Below are 19,113 nucleotides of genomic sequence, written 5' to 3'. Positions count from 1 at the left end.
TAACTTATGTATAATATACTGTTTCATATTTTAATTCTCTTCAAATAAGGGTTAAATTCCAAACTCGTATTGTGCACGGCCTAATATACTTACCGTGTGGCTAATTGGTTAATTTTAATGTTGTATATGATTTTTGTGCATTATGTGTAGCCTATATTACGTACTTCTATACGCAAAGTTGGTGAACTTCTATTAATTCACACCGCAGCTTCAAGTAGCTTCGAAATAATTAAATACTGTATATGTTTTTAAATTAAATATTCAAAATATATTTCGCGAGACCTCTTCCGAGAAACAAGAGGCACACTTACTCCCGGGCTCTGAATATGTAGCTACGCCACTGTGCACACTTGTTTTGTAATACAGTATTATTCCCTCTTAGTGTTTTCAACTCGATTCAGAGTTTCTTAATTTATCATATATAATGCGAACCCAGACATGGTTTTCCATTCATTCATAACGGCGATCTTACTGTGAGTCAAGTCACAGTATCAGTATAGATGAAGTGTACTAGTCCGTCGCCTTAAACAGTTACTTAACTAATCTTTAATTAAAATTACTATTAAATACGGAAATTTCTGAATGCATTAATTATGTTTATTACCCTAATTTAGTAGCAAATCAACACGTGGGAGATCTGCCAAATCAGGGAGTGTTTCAGGGAGGACTCGCTATGAGAAATTTGCACCTATTCAGAAAAATTGCACCTATACACGTGAAGAAAACCCGGAAATTCTAAGCGGACAGATCCTGGGTTCTATTAATGATCAGTGGTTTTATTCATTTGGCTACGGGTAGATTACCTTAGTGTTAATATTTGTTTATTCATTCTTAAAGAAGTTAAGGTAAAAAATCTTCATTCACTTGTTTGCTTAGTGATTTAATTATATAGTACAAACAAACAAATTGAGTCATTCAGATAGTCAAGTGGTTACGTCTAATGCAACAATATTACAATATAATATTGGATTACATTTTAAAGATATTAGTCTAAACTATTTAATTTGCCTCTGCAAAAATTTTCTTAATGAAATTTTATTATTATTATTATTATTATAAATTAAGCCTGCATTATATTATTTTTTTGTATAAACAATGTTGTTAAAAACAGAAATTATAATAATACTTTGAAACCTGAATATGCGTAATATTTATTATGATAATATACATTTTAAAATTTCATAAAAGTGAAAATGGACTATAGAAATATTTCAGAAAAAATTAATTATATTACCCTAATACATCACATATAAGTAAACTCGTTTATTAGAAATTTTAACTAATATTAAATTCAAAAATTTTATAATTTAAAACCGATATAATTGAATCTGAATTGCTGGAAAATTCAGATTAAAAACTCTAAAATGCCAGATTTTCAATTTTTGAAGTACATTTTTTTTAAAATAATTAAATTATAAAACTTCAAAAATTGAAATTGGCAATCGATAATTAATAACGTATTCTAATAAATCATTAAATTCTTGTTTAATTTCCTGATAAATACTTTACACTTTTCTTAAATATAAAAAGAAATAAAAAATAAAAGATAAAAAATCTATCGTCTAATATAATTTAAAAATTGAATTCTTGGAAGAAAAACTTATCCACAAATTTCATGTTTCCTTGGAATATCAGCTTCTCATAACCTTCTAATAAAACAGTTGGGCGCCTAATAACTTTTCTATCCACTTCAAAGGTTGTTTAATGTAGTTGTGGCAATATAATAGATCTTGTTTAGTGGCATCGTTTCTTAATACAAATTTCTTTCCTTTTCAAATTCTAAAAGAAATAAGCGCTTCTTCCAAAAATACTTAATGATATTAAATGATATTATTCTCCAAAAGACCATAATATTAACCTTTAACGAAAATAAATTAGCTAATAATACTTACAAATGTAGTCAATTTTTATTGCCTTTATCATGAATTTAAATTGAACGAGTTATTACTGAATCAATTGAGATAATATTAAATGATTTTAGTTTGTTCAATAAATTACGTATAAAAAGACATTTCATAAAACTAAGCTCTACAACTTACAATTTTGTTTTAATTAAAGATTATGACATCTTTGACTTCTAAAACTGCATTTTTAATCCCTGTAAATAATTAATTATATACACAGATCTACAGTTTATATGTATTTATGTATGTATTAATGTTTATGCATGAAATAATATTGAAATAATATGTTTGTCGCATCGATTCAGAGTGATTTATATTCGTTGAATTTCAAATTTCGAAATGATATAAAAGAATACAGAATATAGAGAAATCATTAGAAATAATAGAGAAAAACCATTGAAAACGAAAGATTATTACTCTAATCTTAAACAATGATTTGAAATTATTATATACAGAAAACTTGAAAGAAAAATATATGCCATATTAATATACTTTCATAAAATACGTTAAAATAGTATATTTTTCTACCAACTTTCTTATTGATTGAAACTTGACAAAGTTTATAATTTATATATTATATAAATTATAAACATATTATAATTTGTAATGTATGCTTTGTCAGTACTTTAAGTTCGTTACTGAAAAAAAAAAAACAAATGAATTATTCACACTAATTGCAAATGTATTAATTCTTGCTTTATTATTTCAATTTTATTAACATAAATACCTCAATGAACATTTTAATAAGTTACATAATGTAATTTAAAATAATTAATTAATTTAATTCAATGTTTATTTAATAAATGAATAGTTTTTGTTTTCTTAATTAAAATTTTTGCATTTATTTACATAATACGAAATAAAATTTTTACCCAGTGTATGATATAATATTACATATTCTTACTTTGTTTATTATTTCATATATATTTTATATAGAAAAAAATAAATTATTTTATACTATAATAAAAATTACACATATTAAAGTGCATCAATCATTTGTTATTCTTTAAACAGTGAAATCTACTCCACAGAATATAAATACAGGATTAAGGAATTATCATCAAAAGATTTATCTCAAGCAGTTAACAAATATAACAAAAAATCTGTTCTCTTAATAGCAAAACTTTGCTGAATTTCTATATAAAATATTATATTTTGTTTTGATTTTATAATTGATTTTAAAAAATAATGTATTTTTTCATAACGTAAAATATTTTTAAAAATATCTTTTTTAGTATAAATACTCGTGAAACTCACATAAGAACTACAAGTGCTAGTGTTTACAGTTTCTTCAGTTATTTGATTTCTATTCAAATAACTATAAATATATTTCTTATACACAGTAATAATCATTCTTACGTTAAGCCCTTTTGTGTCAAATAATTCACGCGCGTTATTTTAAGTCCCTGTTAATGTCACAATAACTTTTCTAAAGAGAAATTTCATTATAAAGAGAATGTAGTTTATTACGGTATATTACTAGTTTCTCATATTCTCTATCACTAGTAACAACTTCATCCCAGACTAATTACAATTTAATGAATGATATTTTCCAGTTTTATAAATACTTTGACGTTTTTATTTGTGACGATTTGATTAAAAAAATTGGATTTTTCTAATAATTTTTTAAATACTAAGAAAAAATACATTTACTTATGACCTATATGAACAATAATTATATTTAGCAAATAAATTATACTATTTTATTTATATTACATTTATTTAAATTAACATAAACATTTTATTTCTATGAAGAATTGATAAATATATTATACGAAATTAAGGGGAATACGCATTCAAATTCTAATAGAACTAATTATTACCAAACAGAATGGTGATAATTTAAAAAAATTAATTAACAGTAGGAAATTTATACGTTTCATTACAAGGCTCATTTAGCTTTATGAAAGAATTAACCATTTGTTTCCGAATAAATATGGGAGAAGTAATTTTTTTCTAATTAAGACGAAAATCTGATTGTTTTCAAGTTTAGATTTCTGTAGATTATGTGTAAATAATAAATAAAAAATTATACTCATTTTTGAATTGTCCGCTGTGTATTCATTAGTGAAAAAAATTTCGACAATAATAAGTTCAATTTATGAACTTATTTATTATTGCTTTCATTTGTCTCTAACATAAGAAGTAACTCTCAAAGTCTATGAATAATTTAAATTGGGTGTATTATATTTTGTCGGTTTCAATTAGAGGAATAACTGGCTCAATAAGTTTTAATGAACATCGGCAGGCAGAAACGAATACTCTCCTCTTTTTAAAATAATGATTTTCCACTTTTTCCCTAGAGTATAATCTTCTGATAATCACAAGCCACATTGAAAAAGAAATTAAATACAACTACAACATTATCTGTTATTTTAAAAGAAATTATCCACTAGTTTAACAATTGTTTATATTGTTTAGAAAATAAATGATATATAGAAATATATAAAATAGTTTCCTATATGTTTCTAATGTTTTTAATGTCCTAAATATTAACATCAATTAAAGTAAAATGTGGCTCTAAACAAAATTTAACATTATTGATTTATAATCTAAAGAGAAAAACAATAAACAGTTTATATTTTAAAATATTAACAGTAAAAATAACTGTATAATTTAATTAGAATGAATGAATAAAGCGAAATTCAATACAATATTCTAAAAATATAAATATTTCTATATGAAGATTTAATGCTTACAAACTGATAAGTATATATCGATTTTAATCATACCCTGTGCTAATAAACTCTTATAAATTGCATGTAAAGTACCTTCAATTTTCGTAATTATACACGTTTGTTTATGTGGGAGACCAAAGTAAAAGAAAATTACTAACGTAAAAAGTTTTATTTTTAATTCAGATTCATACGCGTTATACACGAGCAGTAATCCATTTATACTGCTGCATTACAGGTCGATAGATTTCTATTGAGGAAAAAAAAAATTGAAAACTACCTTCTAGAGATTTGGGTTGATTATTAGATTAAAAAAATAATGATAATTAAAGTCATTAATAATTGTTAAAATCTCGCATTGATCATTTATTCCTTCCCTAATTATTCCTAGAACGTGATTTGGATGTAGATGCTTTAAGAGGAAAGTTGCAATAAATAAATAAATGAAAACAAAATATGAAATGATCTTACCCACTTATAAAAACTTGTTTCTTACGAACTCTTACAAAACTTGTTTCTGAAACAGTAATTAATTTGATAAACAATAATTTTTTTTCTATTTACTTAAAATAGAAATATAATTTATTAAATACTAGCTCTTAATTTTCAAGAAATTTTGCCGAATTTTAAAAATGCGGGACAACATTCTACAGTGTATAGCAATACGAAACGTAATCGGTGCTAACCTGCGAGTCAAAAACAACAATAACAACAAAACAAAAAAAAAAACAGCTAAAGTTATGGAAGTATTTCTGTTGCCAAGCGTAGTTTTATCGATTCTTTTAGGAAAAAAAGGAAAGGAAAAGCTTTCTAGGTGGCGTTTCGGTCTAGAGAGAATACATTCTGAAAACACATCTGCCATGTAACCTTGACGAATGACCTTGGCCACAGCGATGACGTCAAAGTGTTGTTACCGACCTGTTTCGACTAACATGCGTATTGTGAAAGCGACAATTTTATTTATTAATAAATCTCTAGAAACTACTAAACTGTTTCCTATGATCACAAATTTTGATTACATTTTATTTTAAAGCGTTTATTTATTGATACAATCAATTGTTTCTGTGTGTGTGTGTGTTTGTGTTATTAGTAAAGAAAACTCGAACTCGAATCGCGTATTAATTAATCACTTTCGGCGTTGACTGATTTGAATGTAAAGTAGTTAACTCACATTATCGATAAGCATTTTTGTTTAATAAATGAGCGTAATAAATTATCTGACTCAGTACATCGTTTTAATGGATACTGTACTCGTTACTCATAACAGTAGTGGTTCGTCTCATTGGCACAGCGTGATGCCTCATTTAGATAAAATACTTTATAAAACGTAGATAAATAAGTTACGTTACGTCGAATTATTTATGCATAGCCTATACATATATATATATACACTATAATGCTGTAACGTAAAAAAATATATTTAAAAATCGCATTGCCTGTTTAAAAATTATTTCTGGTAAAGAGTTAAAACCTCACCCCTTCGTTCGGCGTGAGATGTAACTGCTTCTATAATTGGAAGATTCAACGAACAGTTTCGACTCCCGTCGTGCTCTTTGAGAATAAAATTTATGTCTTTACACAAATTTTTTCCTTAACTAACTTTTCGATTTATTACTTCCATATTGTACAATACAATTATAACGTAAATATCAAGCCTCCTTTTTTTTTTTCCTATTAAATTGGATTATATCGTTGATACATAAGAGTATAATTGCTCGCTTGTAATGTAAATATTTGCAGAAACTCGAAGGTTAATTAGTAACACTTGTCATTAGTCAAGCTTAATAAATCTATTTGTTCGTTTGCATCAGATGTACAGAAATTTTCCATTTACAGTAAATAACTGTCAGTCAAGATTAATGAGGGGGGAGACACAGGAAACAAAATGAAGTCGCGTGCTTCCTACTTTTTATCCACTTCTGTACGTCCAACGAGACTAGAGTAATATCGATACTTTTCAAATCCATATAATCTGAAAGCTGTTGTATGTATATATATATATGCTTTATAATATTTAATCTAATGGTATTCTATATTAAAATGGCAAAACATTGTTAATAGCGAGGTTGAGACCGAAGTTTTAAACGCGAAAACGTGTACGTCGGACGTACAGTGCTGAACGTCCGACGTACACGTTTTCGCGTTTAAAACTTCGGCCTCAACCTCGCTAATGCATTAGATGTTTCGAACGTTAAAAATAATTTAAATTTACAGGACCGGAACAGATCAACACAATACGTAAGACGAAAACTAAAAGCTAAATTTCATACAATAAAAATGAAATTTTTAGTCTTTTTACAAGAATTTGTTTAGTGTTATGCTATAAATGCATTATAGTTAAGTTCATTAAAAATGATTTTTTTAAATGAATTTAACAATCTAGCTTTCAATTATGTGCAACGTATCAAGGAAATGTTCAAGGAAATTATTCATTTAAATTCATGCACGTATAAAATTAAACTATTCAATTATTCGCAGTTAGTTATTAATAACGAGTAAAATATGAAGAATTTGATGGCCATTTCGCTGCTCGTTCTGCGTATAGGTAATTATATTTTACACGGGATATGATTGCTTTCGAATAACAAGGAAGACAATAAAATAATATATCATCATAATTAAGTATGCTAATGTAATTTAAGAATTGCGATTGTACCACAGATTAGGAATATTTACATATTCGAGGTTAAAGGAAATTACACTAAGACGAGATTTGTAGTTACTAAATGAAATATTACAGTATAAAATCTATTTTTTTCATATAGTCTTAGATTTTTCTAAGAGGTAAAAGAGGAATCATGTTACATTTACGTTGTCCGTTTGAGGAAATTATAATACACTTTCTCATAGGATTTATCCTACAATTAATAAAATTTCGACGTAAATTCGGTGGACAACATTGCAATTTAAGTAACTCTTAAGTTAATGTTACCTTAGGTGCCAAGATGGCGGCTCGTCTCTGATTCCAGCAAGGAAACAGTGGGACGCACGTTCTAATAACCTAACCTAACCTATTCTAATAAATTACCATAATTATTAGCAACCAAATTATTAGAATAGGTTAGGTTAGGTTATTAGAACGTGCGTCCCACTGCTTCCTTGCTGGAATCAGAGACGAGCCGCCATCTTGGCACCTAGGGTAACATTAACCAAATCGGATGTTTCATTTTATTTTTTAAATTAACATTTTGATTTTCTTGAACAATTATCAAATATTCAATTTATTGTAACGCGAAACAACGCCTTGATGTTTCTCCTTGTTCAGTCAATAAATATAATAGCGAGGTTGAGGCCGAAGTTTTAAACGCGAAAACGTGTACGTCGGACGTTCAGCGCCGCTTTCCTGTAAGCCTAGAAGTTTGACAATGGCATTTGGAAAGTCAGTGGAATCATGCTCGACGTTCCAAACGTCATTGTCAAACTTCTAGGCTTACGGGAAAGCGGCGCCGAACGTCCGACGTACACGTTTTCGCGTTTAAAACTTCGGCCTCAACCTCGCTAATAAATACTCTCTTAATTTGTCTGTAATAAAAAATTTATTTGATATTTTAGTTCGATAATTCAACTTTCTAAACATTACTTTCTACCGTTTAAAAAGAAAAGAAACAAACCTTAGTCATAAACGAATTGATAATTCCATTGGAAAGTCACGTAAACCTACCTCACAAAATCGTATTAAAATAATTTTTTAAGTAACAATAATAATAAAAATTATTTATTTTGTATGTCAATATTGAGTTTATGCTTTTAAAAAATATATTTGATAACAACATTAATTCATTTTTAGAATAAAACTGTTTCGTTCATTTCGTTACAAAGGTTAGACACGGCGTGGGGAGACATTAGTAACGTCACGTTTCCCTTTGTTTTTTTAGCAGGAATAGTAGAAATACTGATGACGAAACTAGACTGTATATGCTTACGGTATATACATCTTCTTTTCCTCTACGATAACACTAATACCGACGAATTATATGCAAAATAATATGAAAAATAAGTAATATGAAGAGAAAATTTATTTTTCTTTTACTTCTCAAATGTTTAGATCCTCCTCCGCTGCTTGACTATTCAGCGCAACAGTTAACCACTGCTCTCATTTTTCTTGTTAATTCTATTTTCATCAAATAAACCATTCGGTCATTTAAGAAGGAAATTTCCACATTTAAATAATCGAATAACGAAATATATATAAATTCTAATCTGATGTAAACGTGTTCGTTTTCTCCAGGATAAATTATTGATCTTCTGTAGTAAATCAGAAATACTTGAAACCGACATTGGAGTAGGCAAGAGGTCCCTTGGTCCCCTCGGTTATATCAATCAGTCTGGACTACTTTCTACCGAAAATGTTAATAATTTGAATTGAAATTTAAAGTTGAATTTTCTTTTTACGAAATTCTGATGCACGTTTCCTTGCCATCTCGAAGTTTTTATCGTTTTGACATTTGTATTATTAATAAAATATAAAAACATACACTACTGTAATTTTAGTTTATTTTCTTTAGCCCACACTAACTTAATTACTGGCTATGCCAACTGCAGACTGATGTTATCTTATCCCATTTATATTTCTCCGCATGTATGTAACAGAATAGTCAGCGATGCTATCAGCGTAACAAATGAAAGCATATGACAACCAATGCTCAAATTAAGCTATACTTTAGTAAATTCATATCAAACCATAAAAATAACGGAAATAATAAATTATAATAGAGATTTTATTCTTGATTTTAACAAAAAAATGACAAACATTTTTTATTTAGATAAAATAATAAGTAATAACAAAGTGCGACCCAATAAGTAATTATAACTTGTGTGTGCGTGAGTCTTTCCCTGTCTACTGCTGTATTGACAACACAACGTTTCACTTCCAAAAAAATAAAATAAAAACGAATTAAAATTATTTTATTTTACATCATAATTCAATAACAATTATTTTCTTTCCATTTTTTATAAATAATTTCTCATATATATTCATTAAGAATATAAACTCTTCATTAACCGTCAATAGAAAATGTAAACTAAAAACTACTTACTTTTAAATTTCATAAAATATTTATTTATTTTGAATGTCATTATCATATTTTAACGAAAGAATTTCCATTATTAACGTTTAACACACAAAGATTGTTTATTTTTATTACCTTTTTTTTGTTATTTTGGTTTTAGTAAATGTATACAGAACAGTATGTAAATATTTACTTGTTTAACATTACTATGCATTATTATTTGTAGAATGCATATTAAATGTCTAATTTGTCGTTTAGCTTATAAGTAAGAAACTTACAGTAGACTGTCGTTATAGTGAATTCTCAAAGGACGGAGGTAAACTATTCACATTATCAACAGTTTATTACAATGGTTAAAGGATACATGGAACAATTGTTCACTATATCGAGTGGTTAATTTACAAATAATTAAAATATTCGAATGACACTATACTAATAATTAAAACATCTTCATGTATACGTAGAATATGAAATACAATTATGTATACGTACGTGGAAATTAATTAGCAAGAATTTTTTATTATTATTAGTTGCTAGTTAAATATCGCCCAATTAAAAACTGCATCATATTAGATAAAAACGATTCTAATTATCCTCACAAAATATTTTAGTAAAGCAAAAAGTAAGTAATGAAAACATTTTAATGAATTTCTCGTTAAAGTAATTTTACAACTGCATTTTAACACTAATCAGTTATTATACTCTAAGACAAGTTTTATTTATATATTAATATTAATATCTGCTTTTTTACGTATCAAGTTCTGTATGTGCTTTAAAAATGACACCCGAAGTAGGAAAATCGATTATATAACGGAAGATTTCACCATCCAAGAAATATTTAAGAAAACTTTTTGATCAGAATATAGAATGTGTACAATTCAATTTTGCCGACAGTAATAAAAACAATAACAGCTTAGAGGGAACGGTATGCATAAATCAAAGAGCGAAATGTTTAAGTTTTTCAATAAATGATAGCAAAGATCAAGGTCCTAAATAGAGATATGTTTTGAATGTAGCATTCTTTTACCTCTCTGGTTATGTCAACACACGTGGTTATCGGAGTAACAAAATCCTAACTAGTTCCCACAATATGACGCCAAAGTCGTGGTTGGTATAATGTACTGTACAAAGATCATAAACACATTTTCATAAGCTCTATTATTTATATATACTATTAAGAAAAGTCATTTAGAAATGCTTGATCTATCCAGATAAGAAACTAAGTATTTATAAAGTAGTTTGATCTTTATTTCGGTATATTTTCGTTCGTAGCATTAAACAGCATTTTGTTTCCAACATTTTATGCAATACACCGAAGTTCTTGAATAGAAACGAGTATTAATAAAAATGGATTTATTGAGCAGCCGTGTTTACATAGTTTCTCCTTTTGAATATCTAAAGTATAGCTCTTAAGAATATCACACATATATTTATAATTCGAAATTATGACTATTACATTTAATTTTTAAATAGTTATTTAAACTTCATAAAATACATTGTATTTTCTTAGTACAAATAGAAACTTCTGAAGTTTTAACAGGGATTTAAAAATATTTTAAATATAAACGCTAATTTTTAAATGTTTATTTTAAGTGTTTACACTTGTAAACTAAAAAAATATTTACATAATGTACTGTACATATGGAGAGCTCATTTATACGAAATAATTCATGCGCATAATTTTGAAAAGCATTAAAGTGATGAATAAATTATCTGTTAATTTCTTTTTCTTTTTTTTTTAATAAAATAAAACAGATGAAACAGTAAAATCTTCAGTCTTACATTAGAAATCAATATTATAGCATTGTTTCTCATGTTTAAGCAACTAAATACTATATTTTGAGTTAAATCTGTGTTAACAGCATACATATAACTTGTACTGTATAAATGAGTTACATTATGAAATATAACTTTTTTGAAAGGGTGAAGTACAATCGTACAGTATATAATTATTGCACGTAGACTTATTCTAGGTAATAATTATTTTTGAAATTACACAAGCACGCGAGTAATTACAATAGATTCGAAATAAACACAATTACAGCTTTATGTAATAGATAAATACTGATAGATACAAAATATTTTTATTTTGTTTTATTGTATCTATCAGTTTTTTCAAAAACCTTTTAAATCTTAGGATATTATTTGAAAACTTTATGAAAGCTGTCTATAATAAAATGAAATATTGCACTTTACATGGGTAAGTTTGATAGAATTGAAATATTTTTAGTAGATAGAATGCACATAAAAATATAAAATTTAAATCGACGTGCATTCTATCAAATCAGATTTTAAACAAATTTTTATTTAAATCTGTACTGTGTATGGCATACTAAACTTCAACTAAATTTATGATAATATTATTTAAATCTATGGATTTATATTAGTATAAAATATTGAAATGGGCATTTAGTTCAATTTATGCGGATGAAACGAATCGTTTCGTAATGCATGACATATACATTAAGCTATTTTATGTATCCAAAATATTATTTAAATCTATTCGAGTTTCTAGGAATTATTTTAATTTCAAGAACTGAGGTAGTTATAATTATGAACCAATGCTATATGTGGAAATAAAACGCTTTTTAAAATTAATATAGGCCCTATAACTCCATTATTATTTATGTTTACTTATTATCTCCTACCAAACTTAAGCCAAGAGACTATTTAAAATATTATTTATTATTATTTTTTTCAACGAATTTCTTATTTTAAGTGTAATTTCTTACGAATACAAAGATTTATCACCGTTTATATCAATTATTTACGTGATTATAATACTCGTAATTTATCAACACTGATAATAAGAATACTGAAAATAAAAAGAGATTTCTGTGATTAGAATAATTAAAGATGTGTTTTAATACGATGAAATTTTTAATTCGTATTCTTCGAAACGTGGTCATAGGCCTACATAAAGTTTTGTAATAACACAATTTCCAAATTTGTCCAAATTATATAACGAAGTAGAAGGAAATTTTTTAAAATATTTTTCTTCTACCAGTAGTTTTAAGCAACGGATGTTTTTAAGAATTTAAAAGTTAGCTATTCTCCCCCTTTAATGCCGAGTTTAGAGACGTCGGTAAATTAGGCTTTTGCCTTGAGCGTCAGACATGCAAAAATAACTTCTATGCTTGGCCATATTCAGTCATGATCTGGGATTCAGCATACAGTACCTAGCTACATCCTAAATCTTATGTAATATCAAATATCGTGGGCTACGGGCTTTATATTAGCCTACGTAAATTTACATTAAAAAAAAGACAAGAACGGGAACCTAAAGGAAGTTTACACTCGTGTAAGTCCTGCCATAAACTGCCATTTCGAAGCCCTAAGCTGAACTCTGTAAGTCCCCTTACCAACCCTTTACAACTTTAAAAGTCAATCATAAAAAGAAAAGAATTAAATCAGACTATCTCTCCGATTCAATACAGTTATTGGAAGAAAAAGATGCGAGGTTTCACTAGTCTTCTGTTTTATAACTGAGTTTAATTAAATTTTTATAACCATTCCATTAAAAATCTTTTTTAAAATCGGTTTATCAATTTTTTTAAAGACCTTATGTTAATTCTTAGAAAAAATTAATGAAATATTACACAAGATAAAAAGTAAAGTAGATTTGTTTGCAAAAAAATGTTTATTACAAAATTTGACTTTAGTTTTTTTTTTTGTACAAATGTTTGAGGCCCCTTGAAAGTCGAAGCCCTAAGCAACAATTTACCTAGCTCTTTACTTGTAAATCCAGCCCTGATAGGACAATGTCAAAGTTGATGTTTTTAACACAAAGGGCACAAATATGTATAGAACGATCTCGCTCACTTGTTTCGATACCACATAATGACGTGTCCCGCTAGCAATAATTGTTCTCCTTCTATAAAATTTCTTGATAAACAGCTACAAGCAGCATATATCATTATATCGGACAGTAATATATGATTCATTTTATATTACTAGTTACTAGTTACAAGCGACCCAGATAAAGTAGCCATTTTGTAAAAATGCAGCGCCTTCTATAGTTCATGAAAAACGCAGATTCTTTGAATACTTTGACACACACATTTTTCTGGAACGTTTTTGTATTGGTACAAAAACGTTCCAGAAAAATTTAAAGTATCTGACGATGGCCTGTAGATCAGGTTGAAAACGTTTGTAAGAAAATAAATATTGGTTCTCAGAAACGTAAGGTGTGTGTGTCAGAGTTATACCGTACTCGGTTGACACCGGTGGCTGTGTACTATGTCGGACCGTAGTCAACGCAGTGACCAAAACAAAACAAAAATTAAATAAGTGTGTCGGTATTCAGGAATTTCCTAACAATATGACATGTATTCAATATGGCGGCCTTCTGTAGTGTGATGTACGTGTTTCTGTCCTATTGTAATGTGTGTGGTATGACACCTGTAGAGGAGAGAACGACAGGTACTGTACAATAAAAACCTTATCCATCCTCCACAAATGCCTTATTTCCTGTGTACTTACTGATTTTTCAGTGCACGTGTTTTGTATATTGTGTGTTTGGAATGGATATGTCTATAATCTATGCGATTTTATTGTGTTTGTAAATGAGTGTGATGTCTGGTCTGTCGTGGTAAATTGTTTTATCTGTGATTATGGCTCTGTCGTAATACATTTTGTGTGTCATTTTCTAATAACTGGAATTTGAAATATTATAAAACTGCAGATTTTATTAATTGATTATTTTAATTACTATCAAAATTTATAAATATTTCTTTTTGAATTGGAGACGTTCAATTATTATTTCTTTGATAGCAGCTTTGCGTTATTGATCAATCGATCAAATAAATATATATGTCAAGTAAAAGTAAGTCGTAAATTCACATAATGGTTACGTTCGTATCTATTAATCATAAATTACACAGATTATTGATAGGTAAGATAATCATTTTAAATTTATAAACTCATTTTTTTACAAATTTTATGTAACTTTCACGAAACGTTTCCAGAGGTCGAGAGAGGCCCAGACTATTTATCTTTTTGAGGCCCGCAGTAGTAAAATTGTATTGTAGCTTTTAGATTAAAAAAAAATTGACTAAAAGAAATTTCATTTCATTTCTTGCAAATGAAAATAAATAATTTGTAACAAATATTTTTGACGTGTAAAATGGCCTGTTGGCTTCCCCTAACACGCGGGGAGACCAATTGGGCCATATATTCCTTTTTTTGACAAGTTAAGTATGCTTTCTAATCAAAATATAATACTTAATTTTAATAAAAAGTATCAATTAGCTTACAAAATAACCAGTTAGACCTTCAAAATTTTAATGATGTTTAATTAGTTTCCTTTGTGAAAGTCTTAAATTTATGCTGAAAGTGCTTGAAAATATTATTTTTTTGACGTTCTACCTAATTTTATTCGGTAGTAAGTTATTTATAAGAGTTTGACAATCACTTCGAACATTTAGTAATGATTAAAAATTCGAAAAATTTAAATAACGATACATTTAATGATGTTTGTACCCTTTTTCTATACATTTATTGAATAATTTTAAATTTTAGTATATTTAAGCTAATTTTAAATTAATAAAATAAACTCTTACAGAAAAGATTATTATATCAAGAATTTCATCAATATTTTCTTTTATTAATCAATTTAATTATGCCTCATTCAATAAAGATTATAGTTTAATATACTGTATATGTTCTCTACAATTACTATGAACTATAAACCTATAAATAACATTTAAACGAATTTTTCGTTTGATCTAATTTAATCTCGGTTCTGATAATAACTTATGATTCATAATACGATTACTATTTCATGCTCACGTCGGGGGGAAACATCTAATAATATAAATTCTTGCTTCTAAATATTATTGGATTTTCGAAAATATTTATTATATTAATATTAAATTTATAATTTTTCTAATTATTTATAAATAAAATTACACCCAATTCTTTATTTTTCACGCCTGTAAGATCTACAATAGACGTTTTTTTAATTAATGTTGGCTGTTTAATGTATTATATTACTTTAAGTAACTTTACAAAATGGTTTCAAGTAATATAAAGGTTGTTAACACTAAATTGTAGGGATAATTTTAAAATATATATATATAATATTTTTCCTTGTCGATTCACTTAAAATAAAAGGAAAAATACGGCTATTATAAATTAGATAATTAAAATGGCGTTAAAACAATAGATTTATTTCGAAATATACAACAATCGTGTTGTTTGTTTCTTCCATAAAATTTCATAGATACTCTCTTATCTCACAAATAAAAGCTTATATTCGTTTGAAGTCTTAATATGAAAATAGATTCAATTATGTTCTAATAACCTTTTCTACTGAGATTGTATTTTCATTCAACACCATTAACAAAAATAAACTTAATGAAAAACTGAAAGCAGTAGAGCATCCTAGAATGAAATTTGGTATGGCAACAATATTTATAAATTTTCTTATATATATATATTTTTTTAACACGAAGATCAAAAACTACAAAAATATTTGAGGTTAATAATTTCAAAACAGAAAAACATTTATTCTAATTTCAATAGAGGTAGTAGCGCTTTAGTCAGTGACTGGAGGCCGTGTTCTAAATTATGTAATTTATATAATTTAACCAATAATATAATAAGAATAACCGATGATTGCTTCGTAAAAACTGGCCAATTGATTCGTGGAAATCTATCAGTCAGTTGTCCCTGTTGTTTTATTGATACTAACCAATCAGCTCTCGGTTTACTATAAAAACTATGGATTTTTTGATTTTTTTTTTTTTTTTTGTTTTTTTGTTTAAAATAAAAGATTGATGGTTAATGTTTTATTTTATAAACGAATAATAAAATACAATAAAGTTTTCATCAAAACAAAAAGTAACGTTCATTAATCCTCTTCATAAATGACGTAAAAGAGTGACGTAATACGTTACGTCTGTTTCTTATTTCAGATAATTAAAATAATGTTGAAAGATTAATTAATAATAGTTTTTATTATTACCTTACATCGTATTTTATTAACACAGATCTTCTCCGTAAAAGTTACTTAAATGCAGAAGTATAACGATTTCTTAATTAAAAAAAACAAAAAGAAAAAATAGTAACAAACACGAACTTGGTATAATTACGGTATATACAGTTTGTTTGACGAGAAAATCTAATTAAGTCTAAAGTTTTTGGCAAATATAAGTTTTGAATTGAAGATGTGTATCATTACTTCCGTATCTATTTATAGGGACAATAATACATTAGAAAGATGAGGAAATAAATTTTTCCTCCACTTATCATTAAGGGAGCAACTGCAGTTACGTAATAGACACAGCAGATCCTAAGAGGCTATATTTATTTTATTTTATTTTATTTTATTTTATTTTTTCAAAGTTTTATGAAGAAAATAGCCGCAAGAAGTCGTACATTACCTAATTCGTGCAAATAGTAACTCATTTTCTTTTGTTTTCTATTTTTATATTCTACCTGTCGACGTTATATATAAAGCTTATAAAATACTAATTCGAATTAATTTAATTTGGTTTATTTTACACTCTACGGTCCAACATGTCATATTATTTTTACACAATATTACACATTTTTCACAGAAAATATGAAGGTGTCTATCGTAAAATGATTTTCGTGTTTCTTAATGCATTGGTGAATCTAAGTATAATAAATTTTGAATAATAAGGACAACAAAAATAAAATAAATAATAATAAGTCGTAATACAGGTATTAAATCTATCCTAAAATAATGTGTTTTTTTTTTCGTTAATAGTTATACCATTTCCTGAGGCACTTGATCCATTATGACTTATATAGTTAGGATGTTTAAAGTTTTCCCTATCTTTATCCCTAAATAAAAATATGTTTAGTAAATATCTTGATAATTTAGGAACATCAAAATAATTGTTACGGTAGATTCTAGAATAAATTTTAAATCTTTATGAAAAAAAAAAAAAAAAAATACTAGGATGCATTATTGATGAAGTTTCAATCACGTTTCTAGAGTAAATATTTACTTGAAATATATTCATTTTTTTAATTTTATGTTTATAGGATGACGTACAATGATTATATTTACGTGTAAATAAACTTTTTTTTAAAATATTAATTAAAATAAATCAAAAGATGAGTAAAGGTATGACGTGAATTAAACAAGACAATAATACAGTATGACGTTAAATGACGTTTTTCTGTGACAATGATCTAGATATTGTACTGTACGTCATCAGACCTGTACATACATTTTATAGTGATATGTATTTTAAAATACGTTTATAACTCTCTAAAGAATATAAAAAATTGAAAGGTTTTAGAATATTTTTCAACTACTTTATTTTATTTTAAAAATAGACTCAAGTATATTTTCATTGGGGATTCGTGCAAATTTAACTCAAGAAAATCGATCCATCGATTGAATAAAATAAACAAAATACAATTGACTTATATTATAAACCCATATAGCAAAATCTGTACAAAAAATAAGGTTGTAATATAATTAAATTTATGTCCAAAACGTTGAAAGATTTGAAATAAATGAAGAGTTTGGATACGAATTAATTTATGTCACAATACTTGGAAATGAAAAAAAAAAATTAAGGTCAAGCCATCAGTTTTTGCTGCTTTTAGTATATTTTATTTAGAGTTAATGGTCAGTTTTGGCCTATTAACTCTAAATACTCCTTCCGAGTGAGTTGTAAATTACTTTAGACTGAAATTTCTTTTCAATCGATTTATATTGTGTGATATATAATAGTCTTTACAGCTTATTTTGGGCTAAATATTATAGATAAATGCATTATTTTTGATGTGTAATGGCTACGTAAACGTCATTAATGGTTGTACAGATGATCATTTTTTTGGTAATAATAAACAAAATAATGAAAGAAAACTTAACATTATTTTATATAATTCTTAATAATATCAATATAAGTGGATTAACAATGAAGTAGCCTGGTGATGTGACTTCTACTTAATATCTTCTTTTAATTTATCTTAAGCTGGCGTCAATACACAGGAAATTAGTTTCGTTAATTTCAATTTTAAACGTAAACTTCATTACACAGTTATACAAGAGAATATTAAAATATAAAGTGTTTTTTTTTTTTTTTAAATATAGATTTAACTTAATATGGCATGGATCTGTTCAGAGGCAAACTCTTCGATATATTGATTTCTCTGTCTTTTCCTTCTTTTATTACATCAAATTTATTCCACGATAAACGTAAATGATTAAGAAACTTTTTAAAATAGTTAATAATAAATATAATTTTGATATTGTCTCTTAATTTTGCGTTTATTTCAGGACAGAACTAAATGAGATTTCTACATCCTATCTATATGAAACCGGAGCATTGTCCGGCCGAACAAAGAAATTTCAGGATAAATTTTCTAATATAAAACGAACCAATAAAGCACGCTGTCTTTTCCATTTGTGTTAGATCCAAAGTTTTCTTTATATCTATATAGAAACATCCCTTTATCCGGCATTTAGTCATGAAAAACATTGCCAGTTTCTAAAACGATTAGTCTGCGGGATACTATTATAAAGATACGTCTGAATTT

General features: G+C 26.8%; 1 protein-coding gene across 2 annotated transcripts in view; it reads right to left on the bottom strand.

Moving 5' to 3' along the window:
* Pdp1 (PAR-domain protein 1) overlaps positions 1 to 19,113 on the bottom strand; it is a 76,346-nt gene that overhangs the window by 54,790 nt on the left and 2,443 nt on the right. The window contains exon 1 of one of the 2 annotated variants that reach the window (XM_067271493.1): positions 5,051 to 5,166. The exons of the other annotated variant lie outside the window; for it this stretch is intronic. The gene's annotated coding sequence lies outside the window, so the exon portion shown is untranslated. Of the gene's footprint in view, positions 1 to 5,050; positions 5,167 to 19,113 lie in introns of those variants that run through there. 2 annotated transcript variants of the gene reach the window in all.

The sequence above is a fragment of the Centruroides vittatus genome, unplaced genomic scaffold (assembly GCF_030686945.1).
Source record: "Centruroides vittatus isolate TY-2023 unplaced genomic scaffold, ASM3068694v2 contig_4, whole genome shotgun sequence".
NCBI classification, from domain to species: domain Eukaryota; kingdom Metazoa; phylum Arthropoda; class Arachnida; order Scorpiones; family Buthidae; genus Centruroides; species Centruroides vittatus.
Note: the sequence above shows the minus strand (reverse complement) of the source record. Positions and strands in the feature narration are given on the sequence as shown.